The sequence below is a fragment of the Hoplias malabaricus genome, unplaced genomic scaffold (assembly GCF_029633855.1).
Source record: "Hoplias malabaricus isolate fHopMal1 unplaced genomic scaffold, fHopMal1.hap1 scaffold_257, whole genome shotgun sequence".
NCBI classification, from domain to species: Eukaryota; Metazoa; Chordata; class Actinopteri; order Characiformes; family Erythrinidae; genus Hoplias; species Hoplias malabaricus.
Window position 1 is genome coordinate 1 of NW_027101187.1, and position 18576 is coordinate 18576.

General features: G+C 40.5%; 1 long non-coding RNA gene across 2 annotated transcripts; it reads right to left on the minus strand.

Moving 5' to 3' along the window:
- Window positions 1–303: 303 nt before the first annotated feature.
- Window positions 304–14228, minus strand: LOC136685287 (uncharacterized). Of its 2 annotated transcripts, none has more exons than XR_010800065.1 (5): window positions 14049–14228; window positions 11422–12972; window positions 10956–11057; window positions 8035–8136; window positions 304–1107 (listed from the first exon to the last, which is right to left on the minus strand). It is a non-coding gene; the product is annotated as an uncharacterized lncRNA (long non-coding RNA). The 2 variants fall into 2 exon arrangements; XR_010800066.1 differs by lacking the exon at window positions 304–1107 and adding an exon at window positions 5597–5679.
- Window positions 14229–18576: the final 4348 nt, after the last annotated feature.

Below are 18576 nucleotides of genomic sequence, written 5' to 3' on the forward strand. Positions count from 1 at the left end.
AATCATGCTTTGTCAAAATGCACTTGTGAATCTTAATATCACTTCAAATTATAAATATCTCAACAAAATTGATTCTGACCAGACGTCCTCGTGACTTGTGGGGACATTTCAGGTTTGGATTATATTTGGGGACCAAATATTACACAAATCACCTGTTCTCATTCTTTGTGGGGACCAATTTCATTTTGAGAGAGAACAATGTGTAATCTATAATTAATGCAGAAAAACAACTAATCCAGGTCAATGCATTAGTTTAAAGATTAATTTATTAACCTTTAACGTTATTTGAACTAATTTGTTCTTTTATTAAACTCTGAAAAAGATAGGCACAGATGTGTACATACTGTAGAAGCAATGAAGTTAGCCAAAAACTGAGAGAATAAAACACAATATAAATAAATAATACCTTGAATAACTGATGAGCTTAGCTAGGCTAAAGAAAATTTAAAATCAATATGAACACACACAATATAAACTCAGAATCATTGACATGAGACAGTCCATCTATGATATTAACCAAGAACTCCATTACGAACACTGTACTTACACTCGCTGTCCATTATATTAGTTACTCTTACCATGTAGGAGCACTGCCATGTCTGATCCACTCATACCAGAGCAACACATTAATTGTGCTTGTGCAATGCATGGGACCTACACTACTGGACTGTTTGGTCCCTGGTTGGCTTTTCACTACCACAACCTCACCCCAAGAAATGTATCTGGAATCAAAACAAATCGCGCTAGGTGGGGGTCCTCTAGGAGTACTGCCCATTGAAGAACAGGGTGAAATCTGGTAAACAAAGCATGCAGCACAAGAAATGGACACTATTCTGTAAATGCTGAACTACAAAATGCTCCTACATTGTAAATGGAGCTGATGAAATGAACAGTGAGTATAGACACAAGGTGTTCGTAAAAAAAGTGCCTGGTCCAAGAGAGCTTTGATCAAGTCTGAAAACAGAAACTTTAAAACAATATAAATCACATCACAACATTGCAGAGACAGGTTTAAGAGCCCACTGTTCAGATGTATACAGTGAACAAACAGCTTTCCAGGAACTTTCCATCAACATGAGCTTCTCCACTCCATGGAATTCACTGGACCTAGGGAACAAAAAAATATATATATATATATATCAAAGGAAATTTTCCTATGCCTAAAATTTAATAAAAATTTTCCTCTTTTACCAACATCTTTTTTGGCACAAATTGCATGATTTAATAAGGCTGTTTTTCTTACAACATGCAAAAGAGAAAACAGACCTACATTGGCACTCAAAATGGTATCAAGCCCCAAATTAGGATTATTAGCTATTTTTTTTGCAAAAAGTGATTAAAATAACAATTTAAATAGATAAAATTGTTTTCTCCCAATCCAACAAAAAATGCCCAAAATAACTACTGCCTCAGAATTATTAAACACCTTTTAAAACCCTTTGTGACAGGTGTAATTAATACTTAGTAGAGTACCTTTTTACCATTTCTTTATACTTGAGTGAATCCAAAACAGGTACGTTCATAAATATCATTCAATTACATGTTTCTTGATGGATTCCTGATATATGGTCACACTGCACGATTGTAGCCACGATTTTCTTGTCAAAGACTGTTTTAGGGGATCACGGGAACAACCCTTAGGTCACAGGCAAATCAACACTATCTCGATTGCTACGTGTGAACCGCTGAAAGATGTGATACAAGAGCTTGCCCAGAAATCGCTGATGCCATGCAAACAGCCAATAAATATCCAGTAGTATGAGACTTGTGACTGACAGTGAGCGAAGAGACAAGCTACCATCAATGAGAATTTGAGGCATAGGCTGATGAGAAGAAGAACTACACTGTTGTCTGTGTTGTGTCTACTGGTCCTGTTCTGTATGTATTTTAAGATTTTTGTAATTACTGCATTGTTCTCTCTGCACTAATGTTCTGGAGTCAAATACGGAGTCAAAAAAGGGTAAAAAATTTTGAGTTTGTAAAACAATACTCACAAATGTAACAGACTTTGTAACTGTGTTTGAGCAACTACATACACGTTAAAATCCACAAATGTATACGTCAAATTTAAAACAACAACTACAATAATAATAACTTAAATTCACAGATGTGTAAAAAAGATTTGCATTTGTAAATGAAATGTTGTGAATGTGTGAATCAGTAAAATACTTAAAATGTGCAAGAGCAAACCTTTTTTAAAGGTTCCAAATGTGACAGTGGGAGTTTTTGAATGAGATGGAAAAAAACACACATTCGCCTTCTCTGCTGTGTGTGCGAATCTCTTTTTGCAGTTTCGAATTAAAGACCCTGTTTTGACGGCCAATTGATGGACCAATAGGAAAGCTTTAGCTGGACCAATCAGATCGCAAGGTTTGTTTAACCAATCGGATTTGTTGCTGTCAACCATAGCGCTTTTCCACCAAAAGAACTCTGGTTCTTGAACCAGTTCTGTTCCTGATTCTAGGAACATTGGTTCTTTCCAGTGAACCACCGCATTTCTACACATTTTGAGGGAAACCAGGAATACGTCATGAACGGAGACACTATGGCTGAGTTCAGAGGCATCCTGCTGACCTTGTGAACAGCGGAGAAACGTAACCAAGAGCCCAGAGCTTCAAATACAGCGTTATCGCCCAGTGGAGCTTGACAGGGTCATTCACAACGTTTCATATAAATAAATAATAGGAAAAAACAGGAACATGCCCCATTTTTATGCGTTTCTGGTGAAGTTAGGCGCAATGCCATGTGCGTTGATCAAATCTGCGGCTCTTGTTTACGTTTCTCTGCTGTCCGTAGAAACGCGGCGGTTCACGGACCTGTGTTCATTTTGTGGAAAAGCGCTATGGTTGACAGCAACAAATCAATGTTCCAATTGGTTAAACAAACCTCGCAATCTGCTTGGTCCAGCTAAAGATTTCCTATTGGTCCATCAATTGGCCGTCAAAACAGGGTCTTAAATCCGCATCTGCAAAAAGAGATTCGCAGAAGGAGAATGTGTGGATTTTTCCATCTCATTCAAAAATTCCCACTGTCACATTTGGAACTTTAAAAAGGTTTGCTCTTGCACATTTTAAACCGTTTGAGAAGTTACTGATTCACACATTCACAACATTTCATTTACAAATGCAAATCTTTTTTGCACATTTGTGAATTTAATTTATTATTGTAGTTGTTGTTTTAAATTTGTGCATTCCAATACATTTGTGGATTTTAGTTTTACGTGTATGTAGTTGCTCAAGCACAGTTAAAATTTTGTGTATGTAGTTGCTCTACGGCAATTACAAAGTCCATTACATTTGTGAGTATTGTTTTAAAATGCACCAGAGCAAACCTTTATGTTCCAAATGTGACAAAAAATGCACACATTCACCTTCTCTGCTGCTTGTGTAAATCTCTTTTCACAGTTGTGAATTTTTTACCCTGATTGGCCAACTGATACCAATAGGAAAGCTTTAGCTGTACCAATCATATAATGAGGTTTATTTAACCGATCAGAACATTGATTTGTTGCTGTCAATCACAGCGCTATTTCACCAAAAGAACTCTGGCTCCTAAACCGGTTCCATTCCTGATTCTTGGAACCTTGGTTCTTTCCAATGAACTGCTGTGTTTCTACATGTTTAAAGGGGAAACAGGTATACGTCATTAGCGGGGGAGTCGCTGTGCCTGAATACAGCGCCAGCACCAAAGACTGTTAGACTCATTGTTAGAGTCATTGTTTATTCTTCTATCATGAAGTCAGACCCGAGTGAGATATAATACTGTGTAAATGTTGCCGAGTTCAGAGCCGTCCTGCTGAGCTTGTGAACAGCAGAGAAACGTAACCGAGAGCTGCGGCTCTGACCAACACAAATGGAATCGCACACAAACAGCACCAGAAACTAAAAAACAGGGCGTGTTCCTGTTTTATTTCTTTTTATTTATTTATTTGAAACGTTGTAAATTACCCTGTCAAACTCCGCAGTGCAATAACGCTGCATTTGAAACTCAGCTGGGAACAAACTTTTCTGGGTCGCGAACCAGTTTGTGTAGATGGAAACATACCAAACGGTTACAAATTCACCTTGCGAACTGGAACCGTTCTGGTTCCTTTTTGGTGGAAATGCACTATCAGAGATACAATAGAGTAGGGGTCCCCAATTACTTTTCCTCAAGGGCCACATCCAACAAACATCGAAAGGCAGGGTGTCATTCTCATATTTTTTCATACAGTACTTTACAAGATTTATTATTTCGGTTAATGGTTAATTCGGTCTATGTAAATCGGTAGGCCTTACTAACTACAGTTATTTTATTTTACAAACACTTCAATGAGAGAAGTGATAGTGGCAGGTGGAAACGAGATACAATTTAAATACAAAAATTCAGGTATCAGCAGCAAATTGCTAGAATGCAAACCCCAGCCTTGTACGTGTAACGGGACCAATGGCCTGATGTGGCAGCAAATCCAGTTTATATTATTACATTTATTATATTATTACACTATGACTAAACATTAACTACATCAGTGGCATTGCCACAAATTGATCTTTGGGTGGGCCTGTGTAAAAGTGTGTGGGCACAATTATTCTTTCTATAATAATAAGCAGTGTGATTTATGAAATTGTAGGCTGCCAACTTTCTGAAACCAAATTTAGGGACACATTTATAGCTTTACTATTTTAAATACTTCACTAATTACAATTAGATCTAAAGTGAATGCATCTTATTGGTCTAAGTGGTCTAAAAGACAATATTATCCTTATTGCATTACCACAGTTAACTTATGTCCAGTAAAAATGTTATATCATTATTTTTAAACACATTTGCTGCTGATGTTTTACAGCTTACTGTCATGTCCTATACATAACATACAGTCTGCTTATTTAGGACTTTATTCTCTTATAGGACTGTATTTCTCTTATGTGAAATTATCTGACGTGATTATAGTAGTAGTAAACTTGTAGTTTCTTTAGGACATGGTGCTAACATTAGTTCTATCTAAAAGCAAAGTTGTAAAATCCCACTTTCTCAGCATGCGCCTGCTGCTCTTAGCTCCGCCACAAAACAAACCGCTGTAGGAAGGGGCTGAGACTCCATTGGCTGCAGAACTAAATGATGGACAGTTAATACAAGTGAGGACCAATGAGAAGCATGTTCTGTGGAGTACCTGCCCCTCCCTCTGGCTAAGGGAGACCTGCAGAGCTTCTGTCGGTTTCAAACTATAAGTTTTTACAGTCTAACCTCAAAACAATATAATAAATGGTGTCCTGTGTTGGTTCAATACCAAACACGGCTTTCAGTGTCCAAATATCGGACAAAGTTTGGGAACTGTACAGAACGTGGGTGGCAGGCACATGCAAGACCAGTAGAGATAGGTGTTATGGGATTTGTAGCCAAGTTTGCTGCATCCATGCATGTGAACTTCGATATCAGGTGCCGAAAACTATGGGCAGCTGTGGAGGAGTTATCAGAACCAGCTGAAAATCTAGTCAGCAGTTGTGGAAAAGAAAAAAAATACCTGCATATTGCAAAAATGCATATTACTTAGAGAAATACACTGTAACATAAACTGTAGTTCAGAAAATGTTGTCTGTATACTGACCTGTGAGTGTACTGCTATAGTAGGAGTGTCTCCCTAGAAGTGGTCCCTACGATGCTAGGCCTGACAGTGTGTGTCACCAATACAAACTGAAAGAGCTGTATCAGAAAAGAAAATAATAACAAATTCAAACTCAACACTCAGTGACATCAGTCATGAGGTAACGTACACTGTAGTTCAGAAACGCTGTCTGTATATTGACCTGTGAGTGTACTGCGACGCTAGACCTGACAGTGTGTGTCACCAATACAACCTTAAAGAGCTGTGTCAGAAAAGAAAATAATAACAAATTCAAACTAGACCCTCAGTGACACCATTCATGAGGTAACATACACTGTAGTTCAGAAAAGCTGTCTGTATATTGACCTGTGAGTATACTGCTGTAGTAGAAGTGTCTTCCTAGATGTGGTCCCTACGACGCTAGACCTGACATTGTGTGTCACCAATACAACCTTAAAGCGCTGTGTCAGAAAAGAAAATAATAACAAATTCAAACTAGACCCTCAGTGACACCAGTCATGAGGTAACATACACTGTAGTTCAGAAAAGCTGTCTGTATATTGACCTGTAAGTGTACTGCTGTAGTAGGAGTGTCTTCCTAGAAGTGGTCCCTACGACGCAAGACCTGACAGTGTGTGTCACCAATAAAACCTTAAAGAGCTGTATCAGAAAAGAAAATAATAACAAATTCAAACTAGACCCTCAGTGACACCAGTCATGAGGTAACATACACTGTAGTTCAGAAAAGCTGTCTGTATATTGACCCGTGAGTGTACTGCTTTAGTAGGAGTGTCTTCCTAGAAGTGGTCCCTACGACGCTAGACCTGACAGTGTGTGTCACCAATACAACCTTAAAGCGCTGTGTCAGAAAAGAAAATAATAACAAATTCAAACTAGACCCTCAGTGACATCAGTCATAAGGTAATGTACAGTGTAGTTCAGAAACGCTGTCTATATATTGACCTGTGAGTGTACTGCTATAGTAGGAGTGTCTCCCTAGAAGTGGTCCCTACGACGCTAGACCTGACAGTGTGTGTCACCAATACAACCTTAAAGAGCTGTATCAGAAAAGAAAATAATAACAAATTCAAACTAGAACCTCAGTGACATCAGTCATGAGGTAATGTACACTGTAGTTCAGATAAACTGTCTGTATATTGACCTGTGAGTGTACTGCTTTAGTAGGAGTGTCTCCCTAGAAGGGGACCCCACTATGCTAGACCTGACAGTGTGTGTAACTAATATAATCTTAAAGAGCTGTATCAGAAAAGAAAATAATAATAAATTCAAACTAGAACCTCAGTGACATCAGTCATGAGGTAATGTACACTGTAATTCAGATAAACTGTCTGTATATTGACCTGTGAGTGTACTGCTGTAGTAGGAGTGTCTCCCTAGAAGGGGACCCCTCTATGCTAGACCTGACAGTGTGTGTCACTAATATAAGCTTAAAGAGCTGTGTCAGAAAAGAAAATAACAACAAATTCAAACTAGACCCTCAGTGATATCAGTCATGAGGTAATGTACACTGTAGTTCAGATAAACTGTCTTTATATTGAACTGTGAGTGTACTGCTTTAGTAGGTGTTTCTCCCTAAACGGGGACCCCACTATGCTAGACCTGACAGTGTGTGTCACTAATATAAGCTTAAAGCGCTGTGTCAGAAAAGAAAATAATAACAAATTCAAACTAGACCCTCAGTGACATCAGTCATGAGGTAATGTACACTGTAGTTCAGAAACGCTGTCTGTATATTGACCTGTGAGTGTACTGCTATAGTAGGAATGTCTCCCTAGAAGGGGACCCATCTATGCTAGACCTGACAGTGTGTGTCACTAATATAAGCTTAAAGAGCTGTGTCAGAAAAGAAAATAATAACAAATTCAAACTAGACCCTCAGTGACATCAGTCATGAGGTAACATACACTGTAGTTCGGAAAAGCTGTCTGTATATTGAGATGTGAGTGTACTGCTATAGTAGGAGTTTCTCCCTAGAAGGGGACCCCTCTATGCCAGACCTGACAGTGTGTGTCATTAATATAAGCTTAAAGAGCTGTGTCAGAAAAGAAAATAATAACAAATTCAAACTAGACCCTCAGAGATATCAGTCATGAGGTAATGTACACTGTAGTTCAGATAAACTGTCTGTATATTGACCTGTGAGTGTACTGCTTTAGTAGGTGTGTCTCCCTAAACGGTGACCCCACTATGCTAGACCTGACAGTGTGTGTGTGCACATTTGACCAAAACCTTTTCAATAGTTCCATCCTGAGAGGGTCCCCACAACGTAAGGCCTGAGAGTGTGTGTAACCAGTACCATCCCTAAGGCCTCACCCAAAAGCAATGAACTATCACAATTTTGTGCCAGAGAAATTAACTTCAACTGACCACAGTGACCTGCCTCACTAAAACCTATTTCAGTGACTATATGTATATGAAACCTTTTTAAATACCTCCAAGTCAGAGGACGGAGCTCCAGCGCTGAGCACAGGACCGGAAGCTCAGTGGGTTTGTTCTACCATGTCCATCGTGTCAGCGGTGTCCTCTCATGCCTTCTACAGAGATTTCAAACAACAGTAAAACATTTCGGTGAACACCACACACAAATACATTAGTATTTAAAGTGCAATACATTTTACAACATGTTTAATCTCTCATCAGTTAAACAATTGCTGAGTCAAATTGACTTGACATGGATACACCATGGTATTAAAAAACGTAAGACACATTTGTCCTGACACAAGTAACAATTTCAGATTATACCACCAATACAACCGCCAATACAACCTGAAAGAGCTGAATCAGAAAAGTAAATAACCAATTTAAACTAGACCCTCAGTGACATCAGTCATAAGATAACGTACACTGTAGTTCAGAAACGCTGCCTGTATATTGACCTGTGAGTGTACTGCTATAGTAGGAATGTCTCCCTAGACGGGGACCCCTCTATGCTAGACCTGACAGTGTGTGTCACTAATATAAGCTTAAAGAGCTGTGTCAGAAAAGAAAATAATAACAAATTCAAACTAGACCCTCAGTGACATCAGTCATGAGGTAACGTACACTGTAGTTCAGAAAAGCTGTCTGTATATTGAGATGTGAGTGTACTGCTATAGTAGGAGTTTCTCCCTAGAAGGGGACCCCACTATGCCAGACCTGACAGTGTGTGTCATTAATATAGGCTTAAAGAGCTGTGTCAGAAAAGAAAATAATAAATTCAAACTAGACCCTCAGTGACATCAGACATGAGCTAATGTACACTGTAGTTCAGATAAACTGTCTGTATATTGACCTGTGCGTGTACTGCTTTAGTAGGTGTTTCTCCCTAAACGGGGACCCCACTAGGCAAGACCTGACAGTGTGTGTCACTAATATAAGCTTAAAGAGCTGTGTCAGAAAAGAAAATAATAACAAATTCAAACTAGGCCCTCAGAGATATCAGTCATGAGCTAATGTACACTGTAGTTCAGATAAACTGTCTGTATATTGACCTGTGCGTGTACTGCTTTAGTAGGTGTTTCTCCCTAGAAGGGGACCCCTCTATGCTAGACCTGACAGTGTGTGTCACTAATATAAGCTTAAAGAGCTGTGTCAGAAAAGAAAATAATAAATTCAAACTAGACCCTCAGTGACATCAGTCATGAGCTAATGTACACTGTAGTTCAGATAAACTGTCTGTATATTGACCTGTGCGTGTACTGCTTTAGTAGGTGTTTCTCCCTAAACGGGGACCCCACTAGGCAAGACCTGACAGTGTGTGTCACTAATATAAGCTTAAAGAGCTGTGTCAGAAAAGAAAATAATAACAAATTCAAACTAGACCCTCAGAGATATCAGTCATGAGCTAATGTACACTGTAGTTCAGATAAACTGTCTGTATATTGACCTGTGCGTGTACTGCTTTAGTAGGTGTTTCTCCCTAAACGGGGACCCCACTAGGCAAGACCTGACAGTGTGTGTCACTAATATAAGCTTAAAGAGCTGTGTCAGAAAAGAAAATAATAACAAATTCAAACTAGACCCTCAGAGATATCAGTCATGAGGTAATGTACACTGTAGTTCAGAAAAACTGTCTGTATATTGACCTGTGAGTGTACTGCTTTAGTAGGTGTGTCTCCCTAAACGGGGACCCCACTAGGCAAGACCTGACAGTGTGTGTCACTAATATAAGCTTAAAGCGCTGTGTCAGAAAAGAAAATAATAACAAATTCAAACTAAACCCTCAGTGACATCAGTCATGAGGTAATGTACAGTGCAGTTTAGAAACGCTGTCTGTATATTGACCTGTGAGTGTACTGCTATAGTAGGAGTGTCTCCCTAGAAGGGGACCCCTCTATGCTAGACCTGACAGTGTGTGTCACTAATATAAGCTTAAAGAGCTGTGTCAGAAAAGAAAATAATAACAAATTCAAACTAGACCCTCAGTGACATCAGTCATGGGGTAATGTACACTGTAGTTCAGATAAACTGTCTGTATATTGACCTGTGCGTGTACTGCTTTAGTAGGTGTTTCTCCCTAAACGGGGACCCCACTATGCAAGACCTGACAGTGTGTGTAACTAATATAAGCTTAAAGCGCTGTGTCAGAAAAGAAAATAATAACAAATTCAAACTAAACCCTCAGTGACATCAGTCATGGGGTAATGTACAGTGCAGTTCAGAAACGCTGTCTGTATATTGACCTGTGAGTATACTGCTATAGTAGGAGTGTCTCCCTAGAAGGGGACCCCTCTATGCTAGACCTGACAGTGTGTGTCACTAATATAAGCTTAAAGAGGTGTGTCAGAAAAGAAAATAATAACAAATTCAAACTAGAACCTCAGTGACATCAGTCATGGGGTAATGTACATTGTAGTTCAGATAAACTGTCTGTATATTGACCTGTGCGTGTACTGCTTTAGTAGGTGTTTCTCCCTAAACGGGGACCCCACTATGCAAGACCTGAGTGTGTGTCACTAATATAAGCTTAAAGAGCTGTGTCAGAAAATAAAATAAAAACAAATTCAAACTAGACCCTCAGTGACATCAGTCATGGGGTAATGTACACTGTAGTTCAGATAAACTGTCTGTATATTGACCTGTGAGTGTACTGCTTTAGTAGGTGTTTCTCCCTAAACGGGGACTCCACTATGCTAGACCTGACAGTGTGTGTGTGCACATTTGACCAAAACCTTTTCAATAGTTCCGTCCTGAGAGGGTCCCCACAACGTACGACCTGAGTGTATGTGTAACCAGTACCATCTCTAAGGCCTCACCCAAAAGCAATGAACTATCACAATTTTGTACCAGAGAAATTAACTTCAACTGACCACAGTGACCTGCCTCACTAAAACCTATTTCAGTGACTATATGTATATGAAACCTTTTTAAATACCTCCAAGTCAGAGGACGGAGCTCCAGCGCTGAGCACAGGACCGGAAGCTCAGGGGGTTTGTTTTACCATGTCCATCATGTCAGCGGTGTCCTCTCATGCCTTCTACAGAGATTTCAAACAACAGTAAAACAGCCTACAGTTAATGAAATATCACAATTTAATATTAAACATTTGGTAACCACAAATGAGACTATCAGTGTAATTTAATGAATACACAATCTTTTATTTTAATCTACATATTATGCATAACCTAGCTTCGGTTCAAAAATTGAAAAACACATTAGCATTTAGCAGAAAATAAAAATAAAAAGCTGATATTTACCAGTACTCCTTATATTACAAATAACTACCCTACAACTGCTTAAAGGCTGCTAATTTAAAACATTAAGTGAACTATACAGGCAAAAAAAAAAAAAAAAAAAAACATAATGCACAATTCTTGAAGAAAAGATTATACTAGATTTACCTTTATATGAGTTTAGAGATACCTTCCAATACATTGGTGTTGATAGTGGCACTGATGACATTCTGTGCTGCTTCATCAAGTGCTTTCACTCTCCTCCGTCTCAATTGTACTGTCCTCCTGGAACTCACTATATGCGTAAATGTAGGCAGACAAATCATAACCTAGCCACTGAAATACATTGCATTGTAATGCTGGTCCCAAGCGTGTATACATAGGGAGGGTTGTGTCAGAAAGATTATCTTTTGTATAAACTATGTCAAATTAACAATGCAGATCACTAACAAGAGTTCCATATCGGATCAGAGAAGGCCCGGGTTAACAACGTCCACCATTGGGATTGTTTCCTGCCAGTGTACCAGTGGAAATTGGGATACTGTTGGTCACAGGAGGAGAAGGAGAGGGGGAACAAGAGTTGAGAGACAAAATAAAGAAGAGGGTTAGGAAGGTGGAGGTGAGAGTGGAAACACTGAACGTTAGCACTATGACTGGTAAAAGGAGAGAGGTAGGTGATATGGTGGTAGAATTTGCCCCAAAAAATGCAAATGGCAGTAGTAAATACTTATTTTCAGAAGAAGGAAGAGCATAGGGTGACATTTAAGAGTGGAGGAAGGTCTACACATGTGGACTTTGTTTTATGCAGGCAAAGCAACCTGAAGTAATTTAGTGACTGTAAGGTGGTGGCAGGGGTAAAGTATAGCAAGGCAGCATCAGACGGTGGTAGAAGGTAGGATGTATTTGGAGGTGAAGAAAAGGAAGTGGGTGAGGGCTAAATCACAGATCAGATGGGGGACATTAAAGTAAGAACAGTACGGTGTGTGATTCAGGGAGGAGGTGAGGCAGATGCTAGGTGGGGTGGACGAGGTGATGGACAGATGGGCAGAGACTGCAAAAGCAGTGAGGGAATCGGCTACAGGTACTGTGTTTGTTGTATGGACAGAGGAAGGAAGGGAGGAGACGTTGTGCTGGAATGAGGAGATCATGCAGGAAATCTTAAGAAGGAAGTGGTCGATAAAATAGAATTGGAATCTCAAGAGAGATGTCTAAAGAAATACAAAAAAATGCAGCATCAAGCAAACGGAGAAGTGACAAAGGCTAGGGAAAATGCACGTGAAAAGTTGTATGAGAATATGGATACTGAGGTTAGAATAAAAGACATGTATGGACTGGCGAGATGAGAGAGGAACAGGATGTGAGGATGTACAGCATGTTAGGATGATAATGAATGTAGAAGGTATTGTGCAGACTAATGAAGAGATGATATTTGAAGGTGGAAGGAGTACTTTGAGGAACTGATGAATGTTTCTGAGGAGAATAGGGAGCATGTTAAGGTTAGTCTGGAGCTATGGAGGAACACAGTAATTCATTCACTCACTTACTGTAAGTATACATCTAAATGTGAATAAACAGTTCTCGTATTCTGAGCTTAGATGCAGATCAGTCGAAGGGTCAGTGCATTACTCTCCTTTTTCTCCTCCCAGATCTTTCCCTTTTCCTCTTTCCACCTGCCCAGGAACGGCTTCTGCTGTCTCCCTCTCCAAAATCTCTCTCTCCCTAAAAGTAAACGAATACAAACAAACCAAATGTTACAAGCAAGTCAGGCTTATAGTACACACCAAATGCTCACTGATTTTCAAATGAAGGAGTTGCAAATATAATCATAGGCTACACTGTCAAACACATTGTTTTAGATTTGCAGATTTTTAACATCAAAGCAATTTTACGTGATTTAAACTAATTACAAAAACCCACATATTGGCACTTTCTCAAGTGAATGCACTGAAAATACAGTTTTAATAAAACTCTGATTATATGATTCTAATAAAATATCACGTTTACTCTCAATATTAAACCTTTACAAATGAAGCGTCGCCTTAAACACTTGCCTCTAACTGGCCTCTATAATGTAAACAGCTGAAGTAACTGTCTCTCTGTCTCCAACACGCATTCATGGAAACAGAGTCCTTTAAAAACTTCATTTTACAAAACCAGCCGAATATTCTCTCTATAACCAGTATAGCGTTAGCTAAAGCACGAAAGCTGTTGTTAACGTCACATTTAAGAGCCTCTTTCTCTCTGCACTACTCTCACACGGAAATATAGCCCTTTAAAACATTTAAAACAGATTAATAACTCCCATTCTCTCTATACACACACAAATAAGACTAAAATAAGCGTCACATTACCGAGTTAAGCCATATATTTAAGCAATTTTACGTGATTTAAAATAATTACAAAAACCCACATATTGGCACTTTAATTTAACTTTCCCGTCTGTCTTTCTCTCTCAAGTGAATGCACTGAAAATACAGTTTTAATAAAACTCTCTAACTGTCTCTCTGTCTCCAACACGCATTCATGGAAACAGAGTCCTTTAAAAACTTAATTTTACAAAACCAGCCGAATATTCTCTCTATATCCAGTATAGCGTTAGCTAAAGCACGAAAGCTTTTAACGTCACATTTCACGGGCCTCTTTCTCTCTGCACTACTCTCGCACGGAAATATAGCCCTTTAAAACATTTAAAACAGCTTAATAACTCCCATTCTCTCTATATACACACATAAATACGACTAAAATAAGCGTTACATTACCGAGTAAAGCCATATATTTAAGCCGTTGTTTATTACCTTTCAGCTCGTCCTGTGCACGACCCCGCAGACTCTTCGTGGAACAGAGGGATTATGGGAAGTGTAGTTCCTTTGTAGTTCCGAGTTGCTTTTCCTTCATTCAATGTAGAACGGTGAAAACTACAAACCGCCATTTTATATTCGCTTCCATTACACAGAGCCATTATCTTCAACCAAATGTTCGGCTGAGCTCTTTTAATACATAAAGAGTGGACTATATTTACACGTATATGAATTTTACTCTTGAACGTGTCACCATTAAAGACTTTATAACGCTGATGTTTGAACTAAAAGTTTTAATTTAAACAATTTAATTCGCCTCCTCACTAACTTACAATATACTACACCAGGATTAATATTTTGTAACTAAATGTATGTCCATGTACATTTATTGTTAAGATTATTTTCTATGTTTAAAAGACTAACTAGTTGTGTACGGTGTTTTATTTGTGTTTACCTTGGAGAAGGAGCCATTAATGCAGTGTTTAAAGGACCCTAGTTCATTTAATATGAGTCACTATCAGTGTTGCGTAGACGCAGTAGTGAAGTGTGTACGGACCCCCACGATCTGTGTGTTCATGCAATACCACCGAGTGCCACCGGGGGCGTGGTGAGCAGAGTCACACACAGATGAGACACACGGCTGTCAGGTTTGTGTGAAGCATGGGGGCCAAAAAAAAAACTGCACCACCCATATCAGCATGGCCTCCCGAGTCAGCTGACCCATTTTGGCTGAAAACATGGTGGGGACCAGCAAACCGGTCCCCACCATGTTTTTGGTCCCCACACCGTGAGTGTGCTAACAGGTTGCGGACCCCACCATGTAATATAAACAAACACACACACACACACACACACACACACACACCTGAGGACTCATGTCAAACCTGAGGACATGACAGTACAGGTCAGGAGGGGAAGCTATCCAAAGAAATGCAGACACATTTTATTTCTGCTTGTCAGTCTATGGACCCTGTTTATTTAAATTCAACATCAAACACGTTTACTCCACAATTCAAATTTACATGCTATGGGCCCTTTAAAATGTCGAGAGGCTACTGAGGTGTTCCACGCCTTCATCTTTCACAGTCAGTGCTCAGTGACAGAAGGCCACTGTAGGTGGACACCGATGGCAAACACAGTGGACTTAATTACGATGAGTGTCTCTGACTCCATTCTCTGCGTTCTCACCATTTTCTGAAATCACCTCCAATACGAACACAGTGAGACCATACACAAGCCCTTACCTCTGGTTCTTCACTAATCCCCAGCCTTATCTTCAACAGGGGGTCAGTCAGCTTTCGTTTCTTTATCTCTCTGAGGATTAAGACAAATATTTACACATTTTAGTTTATTTACCTCACCTCTTTATATAATATATAGAAATATTTTATATATTTATTTTACAGAAGTATAAATCAGAATCGCCAACTCAAACCTGTAAACACCAACCTTTATTTAATTGTGATTGCGTTATATAATTATTGCACCTTTATTACAGAATTAAATAATAAATAAGGAGCAGTGGTGCAGCAGGTTGTGTGACAGTCACACAGCTCCAGGGACCTGGAGGTTGTGGGTTCGATTCCCGTTCCGGGTGACTGTCTGTGAGGAGTGTGGTGTGTTCTCCCTGTGTCTGCGTGGGTTTCCTCCGGGTGACTGTCTGTGAGGAGTGTGGTGTGTTCTCCCTGTGTCTGCGTGGGTTTCCTCCGGGTGACTGTCTGTGAGGAGTGTGGTGTGTTCTCCCTGTGTCTGCGTGGGTTTCCTCCGGGTGACTGTCTGTGAGGAGTGTGGTGTGTTCTCCCTGTGTCTGCGTGGGTTTCCTCCGGGTGACTGTCTTTGAGGAGTGTGGTGTGTTCTCCCTGTGTCTGCGTGGGTTTCCTCCGGGTGACTGTCTGTGAGGAGTGTGGTGTGTTCTCCCTGTGTCTGCGTGGGTTTCCTCCGGGTGACTGTCTGTGAGGAGTGTGGTGTGTTCTCCCTGTGTCTGCGTGGGTTTCCTCCGGGTGACTGTCTTTGAGGAGTGTGGTGTGTTCTCCCTGTGTCTGCGTGGGTTTCCTCCGGGTGACTGTCTGTGAGGAGTGTGGTGTGTTCTCCCTGTGTCTGCGTGGGTTTCCTCCGGGTGACTGTCTGTGAGGAGTGTGGTGTGTTTTCCCTGTGTCTGTGTGGGTTTCCTCCAGGTGACTGTCTGTGAGGAGTGTGGTGTGTTCTCCCCGTGTCTGCGTGGGTTTCCTCCGGGTGACTGTCTGTGAGGAGTGTGGTGTGTTTTCCCTGTGTCTGTGTGGGTTTCCTCCAGGTGACTGTCTGTGAGGAGTGTGGTGTGTTCTCCCCGTGTCTGCGTGGGTTTTCTCCAGGTGACTGTCTGTGAGGAGTGTGGTGTGTTCTCCCCGTGTCTGTGTGGGTTTCCTCCGGGTGACTGTCTGTGAGGAGTTGGTGTGTTCTCCCTTTGTCCGCATGGGTTTCCTCCAGGTGCTCTGGTTTCCTCCCACAGCCCAAAAACACACGTTTGTAGGTGGATTGGCGACTCAAAAGTGTCCGTAGGTGTGAGTGTGTGAGTGAATGTGTGTGTGTCTGTGTGTCTGTGTTGCCCTGTGAAGGACTGGCGCCCCCTCCAGGGTGTATACCCACCTGGTGTCCAATGATTCCAGGTAGGCTCTGGACCCACTGCGACCCTGAACTGGATAAGCGCTTACAGATTATGAACGAATGAATAATAAATAACAACGTAACTGCATTGCGATAATTGATCAAACAAAGAAATCAATACCTCTTGGTTTGCAACGGTCTACTCATAAAACCCATTTGAGTGACTTTTCCATTCCTCACTCCCATTGGCCCATTGGTCACTCTCTTGGTAATTACTGTATAATAAGTCGAAACCTGAGTAACAAACTTGAGGAATGATGGCTTTAATATAGTTAATAGCCATTAGGTGCGCTATGGACTTCCCTTCTGTAAATGTTCCAACATGGACTTTCTTGTCGTTCTTGTAGGGGTCAACACTAATTGAGTTTCAATGTCTCCAGACATATTAGACCACGTTACTGTAACAAGTTATTGTAAATATAGCCATGCTCTGGCCCTTCACCGGTGGTCAGTTACTGACCTTAGTTCTCTGGGTTGAATATGTCCGACTTATATAAATATTAATAGAGATGTGTTTTTCTATTGGGGTGGCGTAGTGGCAGTACAGGTAGTGTTGCAGGTAGTGGTCCTGGGGTCATGAGTTTCATCTCCTTGGGTCACTGTGCAGAGTTTGGTGTGTTTTCCCTGTGTCTGCTTGGGTGTCCTCCAGGTTTTCCGTCCTGTCTGAGTGGAAACGGAAGGTATGGGTTTCTAGTACCTGCTGTGTACGTGATGCACTGTGCCAATGTGAATGCAAAGGAGAGCTGAACATCCGCATTCCTTACCACATGCACAACTCAGTGATGCTGATTTATACAGTGTGACTGAGGTGGAGAGATCTATAATCCAAAATAATATGTACACATACAGGAAAAGGTTGCAAAGCGATTATTTTATCCATTCCACTTCATTTGTCACTATATCCTAGCATTATATCCACTCAGGACGTGGTAATTAGTGTCTTATGAAAGGCTTTATGGCTTGCCTAAGTGCTCCGCTTGACATTTTCAGGCCTTACCCCAGCAGCTTAACTGAATTGTGGTGATCCATTAAGGTTAGCCAGGAGAAACTGCCAATGATGCTAGATCCGATAACGTGCTGTTTTAGCATGACTTAAGAAAGGGCACAGAATGCATCAAACGCTAACGGGAATGCTTCTTTAGTTGCAGGAAGAAGCCAGTCTCATCCAAAGCAAGTTGTGTGCTGATTTAAGGTCACTGTAAAACAAATAAGAAGTGTCATCGCTTATTGGACCCTCTCCATTGATAATGTGATAATATAAAGCAGGCCAAGCTGGTCTTGCGATGATTCATACACCTTTTGATAAAAGACCATTCCCAGGGTTTGTGCAATGTGTACGAAGTAAAATAAGCTCTCGTAAAATGTGGAGTAATGTTTTTATTTGGTTTTGTGGATGATCACATGTATGTCTGGCAACCCAGCATGGAAAATCAGCCTTAAAACTAACACTAACTCAAACACTAACCCTAACTTAACTCTGTCGTGACTCCTAAACCCTAAACCTAGCCCCAATCTTTACCAAAACCCCAAATTGAACCATACTGGGGATAGTAATATTATGGACGTACAGGTGAAAACCGACAAGTTGCGGTTATTGACAGTTTGTAGGGGGTTTTTTTTGTACTTCATTCTGATGTTGGATTTGTTTTGTGTGTGAAATTATGTCCTTCTGTGCTTTGTAGCTGTATATAACCTTCCGCATCACACTATGGTTGCACAATTGAGAGCTTTGCATGTTCGCAGTATTCCAATATGGGGATTTGGTTATGAATCCACGGTAATGAATGCACGGTGGCACAGCAGGTAGTGTCGCAGTCACACAGCTCCAGGGACCTGGAGGTTGTGGGTTCGATTCCCGCTCCGGGTGACTGTCTGTGAGGAGTGT